Genomic DNA, 24,497 nt, shown 5'->3' on the forward strand with positions numbered 1-24,497 from the left:
CCCAAAGCTGGAACATATTAAACCAGTTGGGGTGTGATAAATACTGCATACAACTGAAGCATCATTTCCACACTTTTAAATTTCAATTTTTAAATTTTGAATATGAAGGGTGTATTGGTATTTTTACCTTGCTGAACTGGTAGCCCAAAGGTCTGAACTAATCCAAGGATGTGAATTCAAATCCCACTGTGGCAGTTGGGGAATTCAGTTAATTCAATACAATCTGGAATAAAAGGCTAGTATCGGTGACTGCAACCACTAGATCAGACATTGTCAAACTTGGGGGTGCGACCCGCGGGTGGGTGTCGGGAGGGTCGTGGAGCCGTCCGTTGCGGCGCTCCCGATCGCGCAAATCTGCACGCAACAGCTGCAGCAGCCGGCTGTTAATAACGCCGGCTGAAAGCGGCCTTCAAAATGGCCGCGAACATGTTTTTTTTTTAAAAATGCGGCCGCACTGCGCATGCGTGCCAGATCATCGGCATGCGCAAAACTATGCGGACGCTTTTTTTTTTTTTAAACGGTCGCAGCTTTTTGTTTTACAAGTTCGGGGGGTTTTATTCATTTTTTTTTTCACAAGTTCGGGGGGGGGGGGGGGGGGGGGGGGGTTTATTTGATGAATTTTTACAGGAAAAAAATGCAGAACTTTGGACAGATGGAGACTCCATACTTTACGACACCGGAAGGCTTCACCTTCATCCAACAGGTTCCATTGGAGGAGTGCGTACGAGGGCCAAAGGGACCCAAAACCATTTCCTCCATCTTTGTCAGCACCAAACAAGGTAAGAGAAAATGATGGGTCACGCAGGTCAGCCAGTGTAGGCCGCGAAGGTCGGCTGGCGTGGGTCGCAAAGGTCGGCCAGCGTGGGCCGCCAAAGCCGACGTGGGTCGCGAAGTCGGCCAGCGTGTGTCGCGAAGGTTGGCCGGTTGGTAAAAATGGGTCCCCGGAAAAAAAGGTGGAAAAACACTACACTAGATTGTCGTAGAAACCTACCTGATTCCTAATGTCCTTTAGGAAAGGAACTCTTGTCACCCTTGCTTATTCCAAGTGTATGTGACTTCAGACTGACAGCAACACAATTGATCCTTAACTGCCCTTTCAAGTGGCTTGATTTAGCCACACGGTTGCACAAAACTGTTACAGAGCAAGAATAAAACTGGACAGCCTACTCAGCAGCAACCTACACTTCTGATATAACAAAGGCATGCTCATCCTAGTTGAGCCTCATAAAATTTCTCAAAAACCTCTGGGGACTTTGGAAAAAATTGAGATTGGGGCAACAGTCTGACATTGTCTTACAGCATCATAAGACCATAAGACATAGGAGTAGAATTAGGCCACTCGGCCCATTGAGTCTGCTCCGCCATTCAATCATGGCTGATATTTTTCTTATCCCCATTCTCCTGCCTTCTCCCCATAACCCCTAATCCCATTATTAATCAAGAACCTATCTATCTCTGTCTTAAAGAAACTCATTGATTGGTCTCCACAGCCTTCTGCGGCAAAAAGTCCCACAGATTCACCATCCTCTGGCTGAAGAAATTCCTCCTCATCTCTGTTTTAAAGGATCGTCCCTTTAGCCTGAGTTTGTGCCCACTGGTTCTAGTTTTTCCTACAAGTGGAAACTAGCTTTCGGCCTGTCCTGGCCTACCAGAGGTGCAGTCAGGAGATAGTGGCCCGAGCACTGAATCTTGAATCCCTACAGTGCAGAAGAAGGCCATTCGGCCTATCGAGTTTGCACTGACCCTCCGAAAGTGCACTCCACATAGGTTCACTTCCCCGCCCACCCCTTAACCTAATCTGCACATTCCTGGACACTTCAGGGGAAATTTTAGCATGGCCAATCCACTTAACCTGCACATGTTTGGACTTAAGCATTGACTCCAGCACGCAATAAATTTCATGACATCTGGTCAAACATGGGCGAGAAAACCTTCTCTTGGTTACCACTTACCAACCACCCCCAACTGATGAATCAGTATGCCACCATGTTAAACACCTTGGAAGGAACATGTAGCAAGGGCACAGAATGTACTGTGAGGGGGACCTCAATGCCCATCACCAAGAGTGGCTCAGTAGCATCGCTGCTGACTTGAGCTGGCCAAGCCTCAAAGGACATAGCTTCCAGACTGGCCTTGTGATAGATGAGAATACCAACAAAGGAAAAAGCTACTTGACTTCATCACTACCAATCTGCATATCATAGGAGTGGCCACCATACAGCCCTTGTGGAGTCTACATCATGTCTGTAGCATAACCTTCATGCTAAATGGGATAGGGAAGATACACCAGCTCTAAACTGGACGTGAGAGTCTGTAAAACAGTAGTAGCAGCAGTGGAACCTTACTGGATGTGAGAGTCTGGAAGACTACCAGTAGTAACAGCACGAACCTTACTCCACCACAATTTCTGCAACTCCCTACCATTATCATCAAGTCAAGGGACCAATTCTGGTTCCAATGAGGAGTGTAGAACAGCATGCCAGGAGTAGCGGCAAGTGTACTAAAAATGAGACGCCAACCTGGTAAAGCTACAACACAGGATTACTTACATGCTAAACAGCGGCAACAGCATGCTGTAGTCAAGTAATCCTATAAAAGCTCTGCATTTTGTCACATCCCATCGTGAATGATGGTGAACAACTAAGGGAAAGCAGCGACTCCAGAAACACCCCCATCTCGACAACAAGGACTCCTACATCAGACTCCTATTTATTGACTACAGTTCCGCCTTCAACACCATAATCCCAGCCAAGCTCATATCAAAGCTCTAAAACCTCGGACTTGGCTCCCCACTCTGCAACTGGGTACTCAATTTTCTGACCAACAGACCACAATCAGTAAGAATGAACAACAACACCTCCTCCACAATAGTCCTCAATACTGGGGCCCTGCAAGGCTGCGTACTTAGCCCCCTACTCTACTCCTTGTACACACGACTGCGTGGCAAAATTTGGTTCCAACTCCCATCAACAAGTTTGCTGACGATATGACCATAGTGGGCCGGATCTCGAATAATAACGAGTCAGTATACAGGAGGGAGATAGAGAACCTAGTGGAGTGGTGCAGCGACAGCAATCTCTCCCTCAATGCTGGCACAACTAAAGAGCTCGTCATTGACTTCAGGAAGCAAAGTACTGTACACACCCCTGTCAGCATCAACGGGGCCGAGGTGGAGATGGTTAGCAGTTTCAAATTCCGAGGGGTGCACATCTCCAAAAATCTGTCCTGGTCCACTCACGTCGACGCTACCACCAAGAAAGCACAACAGCGCCTATACTTCCTCAGGAAACTAAGGAAATTTGGCATGTCCACATTAACCATTACCAACTTTTACAGATGCACCATAGAAAGCATCCTATCGGGCTGCATCACAGCCTGGTATGACAACTGCTTGGCCCAGGACTGCAAGAAACATCAGAGAGACATGAACACCGCACAGTCCATCACACAAACCTTCCTCCAATCCATTGACTCCATCTATACCTCCCGCTGCCTGGGAAAAGCGGGCAGCATAATCAAAGACCCCTCCCACCCGGCTTACTCACTCTTCCAACTTCTTCCATCGGGCAGGAGATACAGAAGTCTGAGAACACGCAAGAACAGACTCAAAAACAGCTTCTGTTACCAGACTCCTAAATGATCCTCTTATGGACTGACCTCATTAACACTACACACTGTATGCTTCGTCCGATGCCGGTGCTTATGTAATTGCATTGTATACCTTGTGTTGCCCTATTATGTATTTTCTTTTATTCTCTTTTCTTCCCATGTACTTAATGATCTGTTGAGCTGCTCGCAGAAAAATACTTTTCACTGTCGCTCGGTACACATGACAATAAACAAACAAATCCAAATTTTCACTGATAGCAATCCTCAGCATTGGAGTGCAAAAGTTTGAAGCACTTGCAACTAGTTTCAGCTGGAAATACTGAGAAGGTAATATATCGCAGACTCCTGCTGGACCTCCCACCATCACAGAAGCCAATGACATCATTTTGATACACACTGTAATATCAAGAAACGGGAGAGTGCATTGGATATAGCAAAGGCAGTGCGCCCAGGCTGTATTGCTGAAGGCCTGTATTTCCGTACCATCTGTGTCTAGCCAAGCTGTTTCATTAAAGCAACAGAAACATCTACCTGCGAAAAGTGGATGATTTCCCAGATATGTCTTGTCTTCAAAAAAAAAAGGCAAATTCAATCCAGTCAATTGCACCCCAGCAGTCTACTCTCAGAGATAAAGATATCATTGACAGTACGAACTGCTTGCTCACTAATAACCTATTCATCAGTGCTTGGTTTGGGTTCTGCCAAACCTCATTACAAAGGAAGATGGTTGTGGTTATTAGAGAACAACTTTCTCAGCACCAAGACAACAGTGCAGGGGTCCCTCAGGGCGGTGTCCTATTCCAATCATCTTTGGCTGTTTCATCGGTAACTCTCTATCATAAGATTAGAAGTTAGAATGCTCGTCAATGAGTACACTTTTTTTCTATCTGTTTTTGGGATGTGAATGTTGCCGATAAGGCATGTTTTTATTGCCCATCCCTAATTGTCCTTGAGCAGGTAATGGGGACTTGCTTTATTTTGCTACTGCAGTCCATGCAGTGTAGATCCACCCAATGTTAGAATAAGGGAGGGAATTCCAGGGTTTTGACCCAGCAACGGTGCAAGAACACTGGTGTAATTCCCAAGTCAGGACCGCGTGTGGTCATTTCCATTTGCAACTCCTCTGATATCAAAGCAGTCTATGCCCACATGAGTAAGGCATTCAAACTTGAGCTGATGTGGAACATGATTGTTAGTTGTTAAGCAATGACCATATCAAAATGAGAGCATCTATCTTCCTTCCTTTGGCATTTAAAGGCATTACCATTGCTGAATCGCCCTTGTCATTCTAGGTGGTGGAAGTTGCAGATGCTATCGATGAAGGCTTAGCCAGTTGTTACAGTGCTTCTTGTAGATGGTACATACTGTTGTCCTGGTGCACCATTGGTGGGGTGAATGAATGGTCAAGCTGTTGGTTCAGGCCCAATCTGCTTTGTCCTGTGTGGTGTCAAACTTCAAGCGTTGCTGAAGCGCTACAAATCCAGACAAGTGGAGATTATTCCATCACACCCTTCTTTACTTGGACCTTGTAGATGTGGAGAGTTTTATGTGGAGCCAGGAGGCAAGTCAGTCATTGCAGAATATCCAGTCCCAGACCTGCACTTGTGGCCACAGTATTTATGTAATTGATCCTGAAAAATTGAGGTTACCGTGCAGATCTTTGGGAACACTGCTAATTCCATACCCTCTCATTTTTCTAACAGGCACCTTATCAAATGCCTTTTTGGCAGTCCATATTGGCATTTCCCTGTCCACCATACCAGTGACCTCAGAAAATGCAACTAGAAGAGTCAGACATGGCCTACCCTTCACAAGTTGAGACTAATGTTTTGATTAGTTCATACTTGTCCAGGTGCACAGTAACTCTAAATCTGAGTGATTCCAATAACCTCATCGCAATTAATGTTAAATTGACATGTTTGTAGTTACTTGACATCTCTGTCCCCTCCCTTCTTAAATAATAGCATTTACAATTTTCCAATCAAAATACACAATTCTGAATCTAAAGAAATTTTAAAATTAAGACAAAGTGTATCTGTCGTCCAATCTCTTTTAATACTTTGGGGTGGAAACCATGAGGTTCTGCAGATTTGTCAATTTTAAGTCCTCTTTTATTTGTTTTGTTACCATTATTCAAACTTGTATTAACTCAACTAAATTAATTCTCTTTGTTTATTTTAAATTGCTTGTACTGTTGGTATTATGCTGTGCTCCTCCACTGAAAACTGATGCGAAGTATTTTTAAATGAAAGATTGGGTGCAATTTAACTGGGGAAAAAATCTATGTCTCGTTTTGGGCATGTTTAACGGGGTGTTTCTCGACAGCTGCAGCGCCAAGAAACATATCGCCGTTGTTTTTGATGTGGCTTCAGGGAGTTTCTCGCCGCAGAGGCCGCATTTAGAGTAATTGAAGCTCGCCAGCAAAAAAGGCTCCTCGAAGGTTGGGATGCCATTTTGTCTGGCTGCCCCGATGTGTGTGTGTGTGTGTGTGTGTGTGTGTCTGTCTGTCCCCCCCCCCCCCCCCCCCCCCCACAGGTCGGCGCAACATCGAGGGCCGAAGGGCCTGTACTGTGCTGTAATGTTCTATGTTCTATGTCCTGAGGCCTGTTTAGAGGCACAAAGATGCACATTGTATTCTTCTCTTTGAAGTTTAAGTAGTGTGAGTCACCCGGGTCAACTGAAGTCTGTTAAAAAAGAAAAGACAGAAAGCGCACTCAGTAAGCTTTGCGCAAGTCAAGGAGACACAGCCAGAGTGAGACATATCCAGAATGGGAATTTGGAACTTGGTAATTTGGTGCAGTGAGGTAATTTGGTGCAGAGTGGGAGAGGGTGCTTTTTCCCTACTGTTTTGTTCTCTCTCTTCTGGCCTGTAACTTTTAATCTGCAGGGAGAGAACCAGAGAGCATCTGAGATCCTAGGAAGGTAAGGATGTGATTTTTACTCATTTTTCCTTTTATTACCTTTTCAAATTGTGTGTGGGGGGGGGGGGGGGGGGGGGGGGAACCTGAAGTGACATCACAGAAAAGCTGTGACCTGATTGGCTGGTTGGGAATCTACACTAAATTTAAAAAATTAAGCATTGGTAAACTAATTAAACATAATTACTTAATTGTAATTTAGAGGGGTATCTAAGCCAGAGATCAGAGAGTACTGTATTTAGCTTTCACATTTATAGTAGAAATCTAGTGCGAGGAAGCATATAGTTAATTAACTTTTTTAAAATTTTAAATTTAATTTACTAATTAATTGACGCAATGTCAATTAGAGGGGTGCAGTGCTCTGACTGTGAGATGTGGCAGATCCCGAGGCTTCCAGCATCCCAGATGGCTTCATCTGCAGAAAGTGCACCCAACTGGAGCTCCTCACAGACCACATGGTTCGGTTGGAACAGCAGTTGGATGCACATAGGAGCATGCAGGTGGCGGAAAGCGTCATAGATAGCAGTTATATAAATGTGGTCACACCCAAGGTGCAGGTAGAGAAATGGGTGACCACCAGAAAGGGCAGGCAGTCAGTGCAGGAATCCCCTGTGGTTGTCCCCCTCTCGAACAGGTATACCCCTTTGGATACTGTCCGGGGGGGGGAAATAACCTATCAGGGGAAAACAGCAGCAGCCAGAGCAGTGGCACCACGGCTGGCTCTGATGTTCAGAAGGGAGGGTCAAAGCGCAAAAGAGCAATAGTCATAGGGGACTCTATAGTCAGGGGCACAGATAGGCGCTTCTGTGGACGTGAAAGAGACTCCAGGATGGTATGTTGCCTCCCTGGTGCCAGGGTCCTGGATGTCTCTGAATGGGTAGCGGGCATCCTGAAGGGGGAGGGCAAACAGGCAGAGGTCGTTGTACATATTGGTACTAACGACATAGGCAGGAAGGGGCATGAGGTCCTGCAGCAGGAGTTCAGGGAGCTAGGCAGAAAGTTAAAAGACAGGACCTATAGGGTTGTAATCTCAGGATTACTCCCTGTGCCATGTGCCAGTGAGGCTAGAAATAGGAAGATAGAGCAGCTAAACACGTGGCTAAACAGCTGGTGTAGGAGGGAGTGTTTCCGTTATCTGGACCACTGGGAGCTCTTCTGGGGCAGGTGTGACCTATATTAGAAGGACGGGTTGCATCTAAACTGGAGAGGCATAAATATCCTGGTCGCGAGGTTTGCTAGTGTCACGGGAGGGTTTAAACTAGTATGGCAGGGGGGTGGGCAAGGGAGCAATAGGTCAGAAGGTGAGAGCATTGAGGGAGAACTAGGGAATAGGGCCAGTATGGCTCTGAGGCAGAGTAGACAGGGAGAAGTTGCTGAACACAGCTGGCCTGGTGGCCTGAAGTGCATATGTTTTAATGCAAGAAGTATTACGGGTAAGGCAGATTAACTTGGAGCTTGGATTAGTACTTGGAACTATGATGTTGTTGCCATTGCAGAGGCCTGGTTGAGGGAAGGGCAGGATTGGCAGCTAAACGTTCCAGGATTTAGATGTTTCAGGTGGGATAGAGGGGGGATGTAAAAGGGGTGGCGGTGTTGAGCTACTGGTTAGAATATCACAGCTGTTCTACGGCAGGACACCTCAGAGGGCAGTGAGGTTATATGGGTAGAGATCAGGAATAAGAAGGGTACAGTCACAATGTTGGGGGTTTCCTACAGGCCTCCCAACAGCCAGCGGGAGATAGAGGAGCAGATAGGTAGACAGATTTTGGAAAAGAGTAAAAACAACAGGGTTGTTGTGGTGGGAGACTTCAACTTCCCCAATATTGACTGGGACAACTTCCCCAATATTGACTGGGGTTTAGACGGGGCAGAGTTTGTAAGGAGCATCCAGGAGGGCTTCTTAAAACAATATGTAGACAGTCCAACTAGGGAAGGGGTGGTACTGGACCTGGAATTGGGGAATGAACCCGGCCAGGTGGTAGAAGTTTCAGTAGGGGAGCATTTCGGGAACAGTGACCACAATTCAGTAAGTTTTAAAGTGCTGGTGGACAAGGATAAGAGTGTTCCTAGGGTGAATGTGCTAAATTGGGGGAAGGCTAATTATAACAATATTAGGCGGGAACTGGAGAACCTAGATTGGGGGCGGATGTTTGAGGGTAAATCACCATCTGACATGTGGGAGGCTTTCAAGTGTCAGTTGAAAGGAATTCAGGACCGGCATGTTCCTGTGAGGAAGAAGGATAAATACGGCAATTTTCAGGAACCTTGGATAACGAGAGATATTGTAGGCCTCGTCAAAAGAAAAAGGATGCATTTGTCAGGGCTAAAAGGCTGCGAACAGACGAAGCCTGTGTGGAATATAAGGAAAGTAGGAAAGAACTTAAGCAAGGAGGCAGGAGGGCTAGAAGGGGTCACAAAAAGTTATTGGCAAATAGGGTTAAGGAAAATCCCAAGGCTTTTTACACTTACATAAAAAGCAAGAGGGTAGCCAGAGAAAGGGTTGGCCCACTGAAGGATAGGCAAGGGAATCTATGTGTGGAGCCAGAGGAAATGGGCGAGGTACTAAATGAATACTTTGCATCAGTATTCACCAAAGAGAAGGAATTGGTGGATGTTGAGTCTGGAGAAGGGTGAGTAGATAGCCTGGGTCACATTGAGATCCAAAAAGACGAGGTGTTGGGCATCTTGAAAAATATTACGGTAGATAAGTCCCCAGGGCCTGATGGGATCTACCCCAGAATACTGAAGGAGGCTAGAGAGGAAATTGCTGAGGCCTTGACAGAAATCTTTGGATCCTCACTGTCTTCAGGTGATGTCTCGGAGGACTGGAGAATAGCCAATGTTGTTCCTTTGTTTAAGATGGGTAGCAAAGATAATCCAGGGAACTACAGGCCGGTGAGCCTTGCGTCAGTCGTAGGGAAATTACTGGAGAGAATTCTTCGAGACAGGATCTACTCCCATTTGGAAGCAAATGGATGTTTTGGTGAGAGGCAGCATGGTTTTGTGATGGGGAGGTCGTGTCTCACTAACTTGATCAAGTTTTTCGAAGAGGTCACAAAGATGATTGATGCAGGTAGGGCAGTGGATGTTGTCTATATGGACTTCAGTAAGGCCTTTGACAAGGTTCCACATGGTAGACTAGTACAAAAGATGAAGTCACACATGATCAAGAGTGAGCTGGCAAGGTGGATACAGAACTGGCTAGGTCATAGAAGGCAGAGAGTAGCAATGGAAGGATGCTTTTCTAATTGGAGGGCTGTGACTAGTGGTGTTCCGCAGGGATCAGTGCTGGGACCTTTGTTATTTGTAGTATATATAAATGATTTGGGGGAAAATGTAACTGGTCTGATTAGTAAGTTTGCAGACGACACAAAGTTGGTGGAATTGCGGATAGCGATGAGGACTGTCAGAGGATATAGCAGGATTTAGATTGTTTGGAGACTTGGGCGGAGAGATGGCAGATGGAGTTTAATCCTGACAAATGTGAGGTAATGCATTTTGGAAGGTCTAATGCAGGTAGGGAATATACAGTGAATGGTAGAACCCTCAAGAGTATTGAAAGCCAGAGAGATCTAGGAGTACAGGTCCACAGGTCACTGAAAGGGGCAACACAGGTGGAGAAGGTAGTCAAGAAGGCATACGGCATGCTTGCCTTCATTGGTCGGGGCATTGAGTATAAGAATTGGCAAGTCATGTTGCAGCTTATAGAACCTTAGTTAGGCCACACTTGGAGTATAGTGTTCAATTCTGGTCGCCACACTACCAGAAGGATGTGGAGGCTTTAGAGAGAGTGCAGAAGAGATTTACCAGCATGTTGCCTGGTATGGATGGCATTAGCTATGAGGAGCGGTTGAATAAACTCGGTTTGTTCTCACTGGAACGACGGAGGTTGAGGGGCGACCTGATCGAGGTCTACAAAATTGTGAGGGGCATAGACAGAGTGGATAGTCAGAGGCTTTTCCCCAGGGTAGAGGGGTCAATTACTAGGGGGCGTAGGTTTAAGGTGCGAGGGGCAAGGTTTAGAGTAGATGTACGAGGCAAGTTTTTTTTACACAGAAAGTAGTGGGTGCCTGGAACTCTCTGCCGGAGGAGGTGGTGGAAGCAGGGACGATAGTGACATTTAAGGGGCATCTTGACAAATGCATGAATAGGATGGGAATAGAGGGTACTGACCCAGGAAGTGTAGAAGATTGTAGTTTAGTCAGGCAGCATGGTCTTGTCTGATGGCTTGGAGGGCCGAAGGGCCTGTTCTTGTGCTGTACTTTTCTTTGTTCTTTGTAACCTGGCAAGGCCCCTGGGCCCGATCCTTGGCAGTGCTGACCTGGCACCTGAGCACCATGGTCCTCAAACATTGTCAGTGGCCCTGTCAGCCTGACAGTGCTACTCAGGCACCCTGGCAGTGCCAGGCTAGCACTTGAAGGGTGCCCTAGTGGCACTCAGGATGGCAGTGCCCAGATGCCAGTGGGAGTGTCAGGTTGCCACCCTGCCATGTCCCGAACACCAGGGGGGGTCTCTAATGGCCTGGGAGAACCCCCCAGGTGCCATTATTTTCCATGGTCCATGTTTGTGGAAACCAGTACTAAACGCCTCGCCACCCTGCCGAGTGCCACCCTGCCGAGGTCTCCCAGGCTTGGCTGTTAGCACCGGGAGAATCCTACAAACACATATTTATTCAAGCCATTTTTGATCTGGATCACGCCCAATGAGGGCGAGATTCAGATCGTGAACTAGAGGGCATAGATTTAAGTTGAGAGGGGAGAGATACAAAAGAGACCAGAGGGGAAATTCCTTCACACAGAGGGTGGTGAGCATCTGGAACGTTCTGCTAAAGGCAGTGGTAGAGGCAGGTATGATTTTGTCTTTTAAAAAGCAGTTAGACAGTGACATGGGCAGGGTGGATATAGAGGGATATGGGCCAAATCCAGGCAAGTGGAACTAACCATGATAGAAACTGGGCAGCATGGACAAGCTGGGCCGAAGGGCCTGTTTCCATGCTGTATTCATCTATGAATCTTATGACATCGCGCAAGACTCCGTTAAATCTGGAAAGGTGTTTCAAGCGTCGCAAATCTCTCAAGGTGCAATAGCCTCGTCCCACCACCAAGTCGAGCGTGACCAGCCTGTGAATCGTGCCCATTAAAAAGGATCCTGAAAATGTCCATTCAGCCTGCCCCCCACAATTGTAATATCATTTACATCACCAAAGATACACTCGTATCCCATTTGAGTAACCTTATGGAAAAGCTGAAAAAACAAATTTAGAAAATACCAGGACAATTTGGAAAACATCCTGAAAATTCCTTTCCTTTGCTCACTTGACAAGTCTGTCATTTCCTTATTATTAATAGCAGTTTGTTAAAACTGTTGATTTAATATTCCTTGCAGGGTTTTTAACACCTTTCTTTTGGTGCCACATCACTTTCTCCGTTTCCCTTCGTTGCTTTTTATAAGTCTTCCAGTCTGCTGAATATCCACTTCTTGCATTTGTGTAGCTTTTTTTTTAGATTGATGATGTCTCTTATCTCATGGTGAATTGACTTTCCTGCATTAACTTAACTCTTGGCACTGTGAAATGTAAATCATTAATATCACTCTTAGGTGTTGCATTTTTTAAAAAACTTTTTTTTTTAGAAAAACCTCATTTAGTCTACCTTCATATTCAGTGTTCCCTTTCAGCTGAGCAGTTGTTCTGGAATTTATTGCATATTTGTTGTACATACCTTGTTTATTAAAGAAAACTTTGGAGGGAACATTGATCAGTGTTCTTTGTGCAGACATTTGTAATTTTACGGTTGGTTTTAATTCTAGCTTTGAGGCCTGACATATTTATGCAAGATATTTCCCAATTAAAATTGATCTTGCTACATGTTTTGTTTTTTTAAAAAGTACTGGAATTAACTAAATTGATCGGTGCGCTGTAAATGGTAGTATAATACTTTGCTTACCGAGAAAATAAAGGAACTTGAAGTTTGCAAACATATTCAAACTCTGTATTTTTTTTGTACATAAATTCTGGGATAATTGTCTAGAACAATGGAAGCTTAAAACAAGATGAGAAGTAGGAAATTACGCCATAACTTCTATATTGCAGTTTGAAATGTGATCGTTTAGTGGTACATTGCCCCATATTTTATACCCTAGCGTTAGCGGTTTCCTCTCTGAATACAGCGATGGATATAGGTTTGATCCTAATGTAATGCTTGTAATAATATTGGCATGTTCACACCATTTTACCAGGGTTTAATGCATTCCTCTCCATGTAAACTTTAGTGCCTCGCGTTTATTTAATTCACATTTTAAAATGTTTTCCTCCGAATATTGAAAAGTAAGTAGCATTCTCCATTTTAAACACTTCTATCAATGTCAAACATTGTTTTGTGTGTTAGTTGAGTATCAGCAAAGGCTGATAGCAGGCTGGAAAATCTATATTGAAGCCGTTGGCACCAACGGCAGCTTTCGCCGACACGATGTTTGGGACACTATCCAGTGCACTAAATTTCATATGGGAACCCCCCCCCCCCCCCCCCCCCCCCCCCCCCCCCCCCCCCCAATCCATGGCACAAGTGCCAGTGGGCAGTGCCCGGCATGACCTTCTTTTCTCCCCCCCCCCCCCCCCCCCCCCACTACCCGAGCAATATACTCACCTGAGCTTCTCTGAGAGGTCTTCTCGCAGGTGCACGCCTTGGGAGAGCAGGCGTGATTCATGCCAGTCTGCCCTCATGCTGATGTAATTGAACTTTGTGACCGGGAATTGATTCAGGCTAAAGAGGCCTGATAAATCTATGGAAATGATGTTACATCAGGATTGCCGTTACACCCTTTTACGACGCTTTTACGTTGGCCGCAATTTGAAATGAAATGAAAATCACTTATTGTCACAAGTAGGCTTCAAATGAAGTTAATGTGAAAAGCCCCTAGTCGCCACATTCCGGCGCCTATTCTGGGAGGCTGGTACAGGAATTGAACCGTGCTGTTGGCCTGCCTTGGTCTGCTTTCAAAGCCAGCGATTTAGTCCTGTGTTTGCGAGATTTTTCCACTCCTGTCATCGATCCTGTCCGACAAATACGGGACAATGATGAAAAAAATAATTGCAAAGAATGAACACTGCAGTTTTCCATTCAACTGTAGATTTCTCTGTAAATTATAGGGTGATTTGTGCCACGATTGTTATGTATTTCAGCAAAATTACTCCTAAGCTGCATACAATGACATGGCTTCCGCTGGCCATAATATTCCTGGAAGTGGCAATAAAAATAATGATAAGAGAATAAAACTGCTGTACCGTGAATTTCACTACTGGGCAGAAATTCAGAGGAATGGAAGTGTCCGCTGTTCGCCTCGATTCTATGAAATGGATTTTGAGAAGTCTTGGTCCTGTTCCTAATAGTCCTATGCTACTGCACTAAAATTAACTCAACTTAGTATTAAATAGATAGTCTCATTCAATGTAAGAGAAAAATGCTATGCTTAATGAGTTTAGGGCTGAGGGATGTATTGTTGGAATTATAATGGAATAATTCTATTAATTTAAAGAATATTGGTACAGGGTGTCTGAAATTGAAGTCTGTGCATTTCCCAACATGAACACTCTCCTGACGAGCAAATATTAACAAAAAAAACCTGCTCATGGAAGCCATTATTTGTTCTTTGCAGCCAATCATTCTTTGGGGCTCACATGATACTATTGTGTAAGTTTTGTTTTTATATATTTTTATATCTTTCCAAAACAAATATCACTGGCTTGCTGTAATTGTTTACTTTATTAATAGAGCACCTAGATATAAGTGTTCATAGCTTATGCAAATAGACAGTGCGATGAAAATCTCAGCAGTGCTGCAGTCACATTAAAAACTGGACAGCACGATGACACAGTGGTGAGCATTGCTGCCTACGGCGCTGAGGACCCGGGTTCGAATCCCGGCCCTGGGTCACTGTCCGTGTGGAGTTTGCACGTTCTCCCCGTGTCTGCGTGGGTTTCACCCCCACAACCCAAAAGATATGCAGGGTTGGTGGATTGGCCACGCTAAATTGCCCCTTAATTGGAAAAAATAATTGGGTACCCTAAATCGTTTTTTAAAATTGACTCTACCATTGTTTCTAAGAAGCAGATTTCTTATTGGAGATTATGGTTACTTTATGCCTTTTGTAAGTTTAAAGACTGACAAATTGAAATAGGCAGTCACTGTAGTTTGTTGCATTGTACAATTTAAGGGTTTTCTTGGCAGAAATGTGTTCAGCAGACCAGGAAGTCTTAATTATTTCCGGTAGACCTTGATCCCAAAATCAAGCACCTACTGTAGAGTAAGAAGTCTTACAACACCAGGTTAAAGTCCAAAAGGTTTGTTTTGAATCACTAGCTTTCGGAGTGCTGCTCCTTCCTCCGGTGAAGAGGTAGGTTCCAGAGACCTATATATATACACAAAGTCAAAGATGCAAGATGATACTTTCTTCCATTGAAGCCAAATGGGATTCCAGTCCCTCAACATTCAGCTGGTGTGCTCACATATGCAATGAATCATGCAGGTCAGTGACTGGTTTTCAGGGGGACAAGGTGTGCATCACATGGATATGAGGCAGCATACATACAATAAAATCCATGCTACCCAACAGATCTTCCACTGCCTGCACTGCTCTGGAGGAGCTCAACAGTACTTGGGAGAGTGGGTATCAAAGTTTGGAGCCGTCTGCTTCATGCTGCACAACCTCACGAGGCCACAACCCTGGCCATGAGCAATGAAGCAACCAAAGAGAGATGGAGAATGGAATTTGTGCAGCTCCTTTCTGGGTGGATTATTTATGAATGACTCATTTTACTGTGATATTAGTCAAGCAACAGATTATTCATTTGTTAACAGTCACATTCAATACCATTCCTCTGTTACTAGCTGTCACAGTATCTGCTTGGGCACAATCTAACAAAAAACAACACATTCCAATAAACATTCTAAACAAAGTTTATAAGTTAAGTCCCACCATATTGTTTACAGACAACAATAAATCCCAGTTATCTACTGTGTGCTTTTCCTGTCCTGCTGCTGCTATGCACAATAGCTGCATCATGACTGATGGAAGGCTTATGACTTTGAATGGAGGAGACAACAAGTTAACCTTTCAGGATGCTGCTGAGTAGCTCTGGCCGGAGGAATCCAGGATTTTGATTTCACCATCTTGCCACTGGGGCAATAGTCTGGTTTGGTTGGCTGACAAACAATAGCAAGGCCACTGGCAGAGTGGCAACTGTGGGAGGATGAATGCTGTTACTCTGATAGAGGACTTCAGCTTCACGTTCCATGGCTACTCCCACAGCGTGGCGTTTCAACAATCCTAGTAATATGTTGACGGACAGATTACTGGGCTGCTATTGCACCCAGAAATGTCTTGTCTGCAGTCATAATGAGAGAAGTCTGAGTTTGCATGACAGCAAGCTGACCATTCATGATTTTAGTCTGAACTTCCAGTGCACAAAACATTGAATGGATTTTACTTGTGCTGTAATGGAAGCTTAGACATTTGCCATCATACACTACATCATGGTTAGTTTCACAAGTGTGGAAATGGAATAGGCGAGCACTTTCTGGAACAGATGGGCTGCAATCTCTCTGCAAATCCCCATGTTCCTTGAATTTGCAGGCAGGTTTTGTGGAAGACTTGTTAATATATCAATTATTTAATTATGCATAGTGCTCTGTAGCCTGTCCCATCAAAGTGCTCACCTGAGTCTTATGCAGCAGAACCTGTGAGCAATCTAGCACTCCAGCGAGCTGGCAACTGCATTCCCCTAGGTGAGAGCACGCAATGACGGTGTCTCACCACATGCAAATCCCACCTCTATGTCACCCTCTCAAACTGTTACACCCAGTAACAGTATCTAAGCTGTGTGCAGTGAATGTGAAATTGAGTGACAGTGGACGCGATCTTCCCAAAAGGGAACAAAGTTCCTAGCGAGCGTGTTTAGCCACGTGTTCCCCGGTACTCACAGTGCCAAGAAACACATGGCTATTCAATGCAACTCACTTTGAATAAGGGACCTAAATGGAGAACGCGAGGCCACACACTGCCCCGTTTTTTACAATGGGGAGCTCCACTCACCGGAACTCCCCATTGCAGGAGTCCCAATCTCCGAGGCCCCCCCAAAAATCCCCAACCTCCCCCCTGCCTGATTGTACCACCTGCCCAAAGGGCATGCAGCTGGGGGCCTTCAATCCCCTTGGAGACCCCCACGAGTGACGTTCCATCTGGTCCCCGTTTGTGGGGACCAGTACCAAACCGCGCTCGCCGAGGTCCCTGAGGCGAAGGGACTGAATCCAAATTATGCCTGGCATGATCTGCGAGATGTCACGATCTGGATTCCGCCCACAGTGGGAGAGACCTAATCTTGCATAGTTTATTGAGCTTAAAAAGCCCATTTAACTATGTATACACTGGATCGAATGGCTACCCAGCATCTACCGGTCTCGCCAAGGAGACCGCAGCCGGGCGCCATTTAGCACTGGTACCCGCAAACTGGGACCAGGCAGAACGGCACTTGGGGGTCTCCCAGGTGATCGGAGGCCCGCGGATGGATGACTTTGGGGTATGGTGGCACCCTGGCACTGGTGCCAACCTGGGCATCTTGGCACTGGCACCCTGGCAGTGCCTGGGTGGCATTTTGACTGCGCCAGGGATCGGGTCCGGGGGTGCCCTGCCCGTGTGAGGTAGGCTCCGGGGGGACCCCATGGATCCCATATAGGTGAGGTGAGGCATTGCTCGGTCCAGGGGTCACGGGGGGTTGAGAGATCAAGCCGTCATTTAAAAATGGCACCCAGATCTCTTCCTGCACTGATGAGCATAGCTCCTCAGCGCAGGATATGATGTTAAACTGGGGGCGGGGGCGGGGGGGGGGGTGACAGACATTCTCTCCAAACAGTACTTTGAGCTTTCTTGAACCTTTTGCTCCCATCATCGGCATTTTGGGGGATATTTGTGGGGTTTACAGAGCAAATTTGTCTTCGGCATTGATAATCATATCTTCAGTTGACTAGAATCTAAACTCTGCAGCTTCTTTTTAAAATTGTTTTGCCTTGCACACCACACTTTTATTCCTTTAAACCTTTTGGACCAAACTTTACGTGCTCAGGAAGCAGGAACAGTTTGGCGGAATTTCCTGGCCAATGAATGTTAATGATTGAACTTTGTAGTGAATCCCAAAAGTGCAAGAGCAGTGCAGAATTAAGATAGCTAATCTGACAAAACTGTTTCAGTATTCTGAGTTATCGGCTATTTCTGTATTAATTAAGCAAAAAGGCTATACCTTAGAAGGAGAATGCTCATGGAGAAACATCTCTGATTGGGGGCTCAGCAAAAAAAAAAGTTGTAGAAAATTATATGAATATTGATTTATCATCGTTTTAAATGCGCTATTAACCACTGTGCCGCCCTTTTATCATCTTTTTAGTTTTCAGTTTCTGTAACAAAATGTTGCTGTTGCTGCATAAAATTAGAAAACTGGGTATCAAAGGAGTGTGATTGGAGTTAAAGTATTTTATGATGTGATTTTAGTAGCCTCAAGGTAATAACTTGAAGTATAATCTTGAAATGGGCTTCAGGGGCTATTTAGCACAGGGCTAAATCGCTGGCTTTGAAAGCAGACCAAGGCAGGCCAGCAGCACAGTTCGATTCCCGTAACAGCCTTCCCGAACAGGCGCCGGAATGTGGCGACTAGGGGCTTTTCACAGTAAGTTCATTTGAAGCCTACTTGTGACAATAAGCGATTTTCATTTTCAAATAGTTAAAAGTTAAACATTAAATATATAAAATACTTAGACGTTGGAATAATGCAATATAAATGTTCCCTTTTGGACTACACGGTGTGTAAAATGTGCACATGCTTTGTGAGTCACCATGTATGAACTATTGCCATGAATTTACTATGATCATTTGCATCTTGTTCCTATCTCTCCGTAAATCCTTTGAATTATCTACTGTTGATCAAATAGAGCCATAGAATCTTCTACACCAATGAACAGGCACTTTGGGTTTCAATCTCAGGTTTTCTTTTAAAGAAGGTGGGTCCAATAATGTTGCACTCCTTTAGCTAATGTGGAGAGTCCATCTCGGTGAAATCTCTGGTTCCTGGTGGTACCTCGCCAAGGCCTTGAGGTGGCATCTGCATGCAGTCTTAAGTTTCTGAGCCATATAGAAGAGTTGGGAGGCCAACTGCCTTGTACAAGAGGATCTTGTGTCAGCACGAATATCGCCGTCGTCAAAGGCTCTCAAGATAGATGTGAACCTTGCTCGGAAGCGAACTACTTGGGGGAACCTCCTGATTGAAGGGACACAATTCTTCAAGGACACCTGACAGAATTAGGAAGCCTGGAAAAGGAGCCTGAGAAAGGAATACCGGCGATCTCGAGTCCAAGGATTGATCCCACCACACGGAACCACCTGCCAAGTGTGCGGTCAAAGATGCGGCTCTAGAATCGGGCTCATCAGCCATGCAAGGACCTACAGAGCCCTTAACCAGTAACGCAGAGTTTCTTAGATGGACAACCATACTTGTCATGCCAAAAAAGAAGACACCTTGAACACTATTTGAATGGAAGCATGGATTAACGAAAGAATGAAATTGCAGCACTTTTCACGAGATTAATGACTTAAAGTACTTCACAGACAATTACTTTTGAATTGCTGTAATAAAGGGGAAATGTACCAGCTAAATCATTTGCTCTATTTGTGTTGTTTGAGGAATAGGTGCTGGCCATGTCACTTGGAGAATGGCCCTAATACTTTTCAGATATAGTACCCAGGATCTTTTAGGTCCATTTGGGAGGGCAAATGGGGCTTCAGTTTAATCTCATCCAGAAGATTGTTAATGTTCTTATTCTCTCCATTATTGATCATGCTCTCTATCCCCTTTGCCTCCTTCCTCACTCCCAAGTTCCGGTTAACATTCTACATCCCACTTACATGCTGAAGTCCTGAAATGGGACTTACACTTCTGTTTATTACAGAGATCAAAAGATAGTGAAATATCTCTTCCTCAAAAAATAAGTTGTTTCTCTTCCCTTTGCACTCTCATATTTTGTTTTGCTCTATTACAGTGAATTTGCATTTGCAAGTAGTTTTGTTTGTTCTTCTCTACATAAAACCTTCCTTCTCTCCTATGTTTGTATACTATAAGAAATTTTCTCTCCTTTCCAGTAATAAATTATTTCTGAAGAAATTATTGTAACACTGCAGATGAAAATATTCCCACCACCATATCTCAAATGATCAGCATCTAAATATAATTGCAACATCCTAGGTGAGTGTGAGATGGCACCCTAAAGTCCCCTTTGGACCCAGAGTACAACATAACCTCTCTGAGCAGCACAAAAAGAACCTCACCATGAATACCATTGTTCTGATGAATTGTTGATTAACTTTAATGATATAGTAAATTAGAAAAAATATTTTTTTCCCACTCCTTCACATCTGATATTTGTAAATTTTATTTTCTACCTGCATCAGACTATGCTTGGGTATTGTAGTTGCAATGGAACAGCATGAAAACATCAACTCATGTTTCTTTCCTTTTTCTCCCCTCTCTTGTCTTCTCTTCCACCCCCCACCCCCCTCTCCCTCTTTCTGTCTTTCTCCACAGGATCTTGAACTTTCTGGTCCCTTCAATCTGGTGGCATGTGATATGGGTCTCCTGCTGAGCTTGGGGCACTGTAATTCCAGTATAGGAGGGTGCAAACAATTCCCTTATTATATTTCACTTCAGCCCATCCCAATTTGGGCTCTTCACCGATAAGCCTGCCTTTCTGAGGGAAACTTCTTGCAAATAATCCTAACATTAATCCACCAATTTCATGGGTAAGGTGTAGTGCATTTTAAAACATTTTTTTGTGTAGTGACAATGTTATTTTTAGTTCTATATTCTCAATTTAGTGAAGGAGAAAGGTTGACAAGGAAAACTGGAATTTATTTGCTTTTGTCATATTTGCTTCTCAATGTCTACACTGAAAAATGTAGCTGTTTGCTTTTTCCTGCTGAATCAAAACTCTGCAGAGTTATTCACATTTAATCAATTGGACATTTTGCTAAAGCAGGCCTCACTTGAAAATGACCAAACAGTGGTTTCATGCTGTAGACAGATTAGCAGAACCCCCTGAATTGTAATATTTCAGCTGTAATACAAGGGCTTAATTCTCCACTTCCCAAGGCAGGCAGCGAGAATTGCAATTAGGCGGAGAATACCACGCAATAAAAAAATGCGATTTGTGCCCGGCGCCAATTCCGACGCCATGCTCCGGTCCTTCTCCTTGGCAGCATTAATGACGTACTGGCGGGCCCAATGCAAAACCGTCATTTCCCTGGATTTAAATCTCATTTGCAGGTTGGACACTGCATGCCCCACCCCTCCATGATGCTTCACCCCTCTCAGGCGTATGTCACGCGGGTGCAAAATAGTGTAGGCATTTACAAGCGGGGCCTGGATGCCACAGATGTTGAGGAGGAGGGAGAGGGTAAAAGAAAAACTCGGTGTCAAAGATTGCCAGGGCTGGGGGAAGTAGCGGGGGACAACTTGGTGCCAAGTCCGTGCAATTGGGGTGTCCCCCTCGGGATGTGTGGCCAGACTCAGATCGCCCTTCCTGCAGTATTTAAACACACCCCTCTGGTGTTACCTACAGGCTGCTCACACTGCTGACTGTTTACTGTGTGCTGTAAATGTTCATAGACCCTCTGGTCATATGGGAGCCCACCCAGGTCGCCACTCTGGAAACCCTCATACCCAACTGTATCATCAAGGGGATGGGCGTGGCTAAGTTCAATCAGTGGCCCACCAGGTGTTGGCATTCCTCAGAAGCGCAGCCCCACTGTAGAAGAAGCAGGGATTAGCAGAACTCACACCAAACAAAGGACACCTGCATTGTGGCTTTTGGAGCCCTTCCTCATGCTCTACCCCTCTCAGGGCAGAGACCTCACCAGTGTGACCCCCACCCCTCAGGATCACAAGCGGTCTCCTTCTTGTGAGACTGGCTGCACTGAGTGCCTCTGCCACTTATCCCAGGTCTGATCAAGAGGGAAGGCTTGAGTCTGCGGCCCACCCTGGGAAAGAGGATGTCGCTTCTCTCATTGACACCGTGCAATGAATCCATTTCAGACTGCCGAAATCGGGGGGGGGGGGGGGGGGGGGGGAGGTCTTCTCTGAGCCACCTTCGTCGCTGCAATGAGTGTGCGATGATTGGCATGTTTAAAAACAGCTCCAGCTGTCAGCGGGCTGGGAATTGCTTTCAATTCACGCGGGCAGAGTGCTGGCCCATTTCCATGACCTGAATCACAGAACCAATAGCGCCTGCAATGAAATGAAAATTGCTTATTGTCACAAGTAGGCTTCAAATGAAGTTACTGTGAAAAGCCCCTAGTCGCCACATTCCGGCGCCTGTTCGGGGAGGCTGGTACGGGAATTGAACCGTGCTGCTGGCCTGCCTTGGTCTGCTTTCAAAGCCAGCGATTTAGCCCTAATGGAAAGGCGAATCGCACACTATTCAGTCCCAGCGGGGACACTCCGGGTGGGATTCGCAATCGGGCGGAGAATCCCTCTTGACGCTGAAATCGGGGGCGGCGCCTGTTTTCGGATACGCCGCCCCCTCCAAAACAGCACCATCGGTGAGTACGCCCCATGCTGTTGGGACGGCCGCATGATGTCACCTGAAGGCCCTCCCCCGGTGCTCTGCCCCCGATGGACCGACTTCCCAACGCCGTGGGACACGTGCTCTGAGTTTTTGTCATCCTCGCGTGGCGGGTGCGGACTGTGTTCAACGCCGCCACAGTCCGGGGCGGGCGGGGGGGAGCTGTTCCGCTGGCCGGAGGGGGTGGCAAGGGGAATTACAGGGGGCACTATCTGGCAGGCCGGGTCCGTGCGCGGCCGGCGCCATGTTGTACGGCGCAACCGCCTAACGTCGTCGCTGTGCGCATGCACGGCCACAGACCCGGCAATTCTCCAGCCATTTCCGTTGGGAACGATGGGGGGTTTATGCGGCGCGGCTGCTAGCCCCCCTCGGGGCAGAGCATCGGTGCGGGGGCATCACTGACTTTTCCACCGTAAAACTAGACACTTCCTCCGGACATTGCCTCAAAATCGGAGATTCCAGCCCTCAGTCTCCCAAATGGTGAATCGAAGCCTTCATCTCCCACACAGAAAATCCAGATCCAGGTCAACTACAATTTATATTGTGTAGACGTAAATTGAAAATAGTGAGAGCTGTTAAAATTCTGAGTAGTTCAAATGATGTTATTGTGGTTTTTAAGTTTATTCTTTCAAATTAATAAGTGGAAGGATAGCTCTAAAACGCAATCATTTAAAAGTTAAAAATTACATTTGGCAAATGTGCAAATGCCCTTTCTTGTACACTACATGCTTTGTAAAATATGCTTTGTCAGATGACATGCGTGAACCATTATTAAATTTACCACTATTTACATCTTATGAACCTCTTTTGAAAACTTTTGAACCACTTTTGAAAACTTTTGATGTCCTCCACATTGATTCCTTTAATTTTGTATTTTGCAAGGAGCACCTTCGGAAAAGCTAATCTTTTAAAATTCCAGGATGTTAGAATATTGTTCTTAGTACGTAATTAAATTAATCCATTTCAGAAACTAGCAGATTCCAACCTTTGCAAATTGAGATTTGACCTGAAGTGGCCTAATGTTCTTGTGACTATATGAAATTAGTAAAAAGTCTGTTTATTTTGATATCTATGCTTGGCCATCATCACTATTTGTTTGTGTGATTCCTTCGGCTGGCAAGATTATAAATTATGGGCTTTTGTGCAAAAGTTACAACAAAACCATTTATTCTCAAAATATTTCTGACCTATCTTAGTATTGTATTCACTTTGGTCAGCTTGGCATGTGTTTGTGAAAGCAGGCACCATTATGATTTCCTTTACCCCAAGGATTGGGGAAGACTGAAGTCAGATCTAAAGTAGGGGTATGACTGTGATTCATAGTCCGTTTGATAAGCAGCTCTGTAATTCAGAGATGCTAGTTAGAGGTTTACATTTGTTCAGACCTTCAATTCATAGCACTAAGATAAGTCAGAGACTCGGACATTGAATAGGCTAGTCAGAAGTAAAGTGATCTCGGGCGGTACGGTGGCACAGTGGGTTAGCCCTGCTGCCTCACAGCGCCGAGGTCCAGGTTTGATCCCGGCTTTGGGTCACTGTCTGTGTGGAGTTTGCACATTCTCTCTGTTTGCATGGGTTTCGCCCCCTCAACCTAAAGATGTTTAGGCTAGGTGGATTGGCCACGCTAAATTGCCCCTTAATTGGAAAAATGAATTGGGTACTCTAAATTTAAAAAAAAAAAGAAGTTAGTGATCTAGTTGTAAGAGACTTTTTTATGTTAAATAGAGAATGACCTTTTTCGATAATGTGAGGAGCATAAAGAAGTCTGTAGTAACTGTAAATTTAGCTACACCTTTCCATGAGTTGTGGAGAGTAGCACCTTAGTTTTGTATCTCCCAGTGCCTCAGCCCTGTGCAGCTCGACTTCGTTATTGCTTCCCAAATTTTTCTATGTTTTTCCAATGATCTATAAAAATCGGTGCCATCCTGAAATCAATGGTAGCATTGTAGACCATGGTGCAAGCTACAAACCAGAGACTTACTCCAGTCAGGCACTTCAGTTAATAATGACCTACTCTCTTGGAGGTGTTTTCTTTTGGATGAAACATTAAACCTGTCTGGATGAAGAAAAGACCCAATGTTAGTACTGCGTTTGAAGAAATAAAATGCATCCAGGATTGAACAAGGCGTACGCACCATTTGAATCAATATGTTTTGAAACCACCCTCTCAGTATACATGAATCAATGACTGGCCCATTAATAAAGTTTATTTGAATGACTGATGGCGCTTATGACCAATTTTATTTTTTAAGCTGTTGGTTGTAAAGTAGGTAATATATGTAATCAATGTTTGCTCGGGATTTTGGGGGACTCC

General features: G+C 45.1%; 1 protein-coding gene across 4 annotated transcripts in view; it reads left to right on the forward strand.

Annotated features, from left to right (window-relative positions):
* Window positions 1-24,497, forward strand: part of ocrl (OCRL inositol polyphosphate-5-phosphatase) — a 130,948-nt gene that overhangs the window by 17,895 nt on the left and 88,556 nt on the right. Inside the window, exons 2-3 of one of the 4 annotated variants that reach the window (XM_072505387.1) lie at window positions 19,707-19,809; window positions 20,149-20,363. The exons of 2 other annotated variants lie outside the window; for them this stretch is intronic. The gene's annotated coding sequence lies outside the window, so the exon portion shown is untranslated. The remainder of the gene's footprint in view (window positions 1-19,706; window positions 19,810-20,148; window positions 20,364-24,497) is intronic. One more of the 4 variants, XM_072505386.1, reaches the window with a different exon arrangement.

This window comes from Scyliorhinus torazame, chromosome 5 (genome assembly GCF_047496885.1).
Source record: "Scyliorhinus torazame isolate Kashiwa2021f chromosome 5, sScyTor2.1, whole genome shotgun sequence".
NCBI classification, from domain to species: Eukaryota; Metazoa; Chordata; class Chondrichthyes; order Carcharhiniformes; family Scyliorhinidae; genus Scyliorhinus; species Scyliorhinus torazame.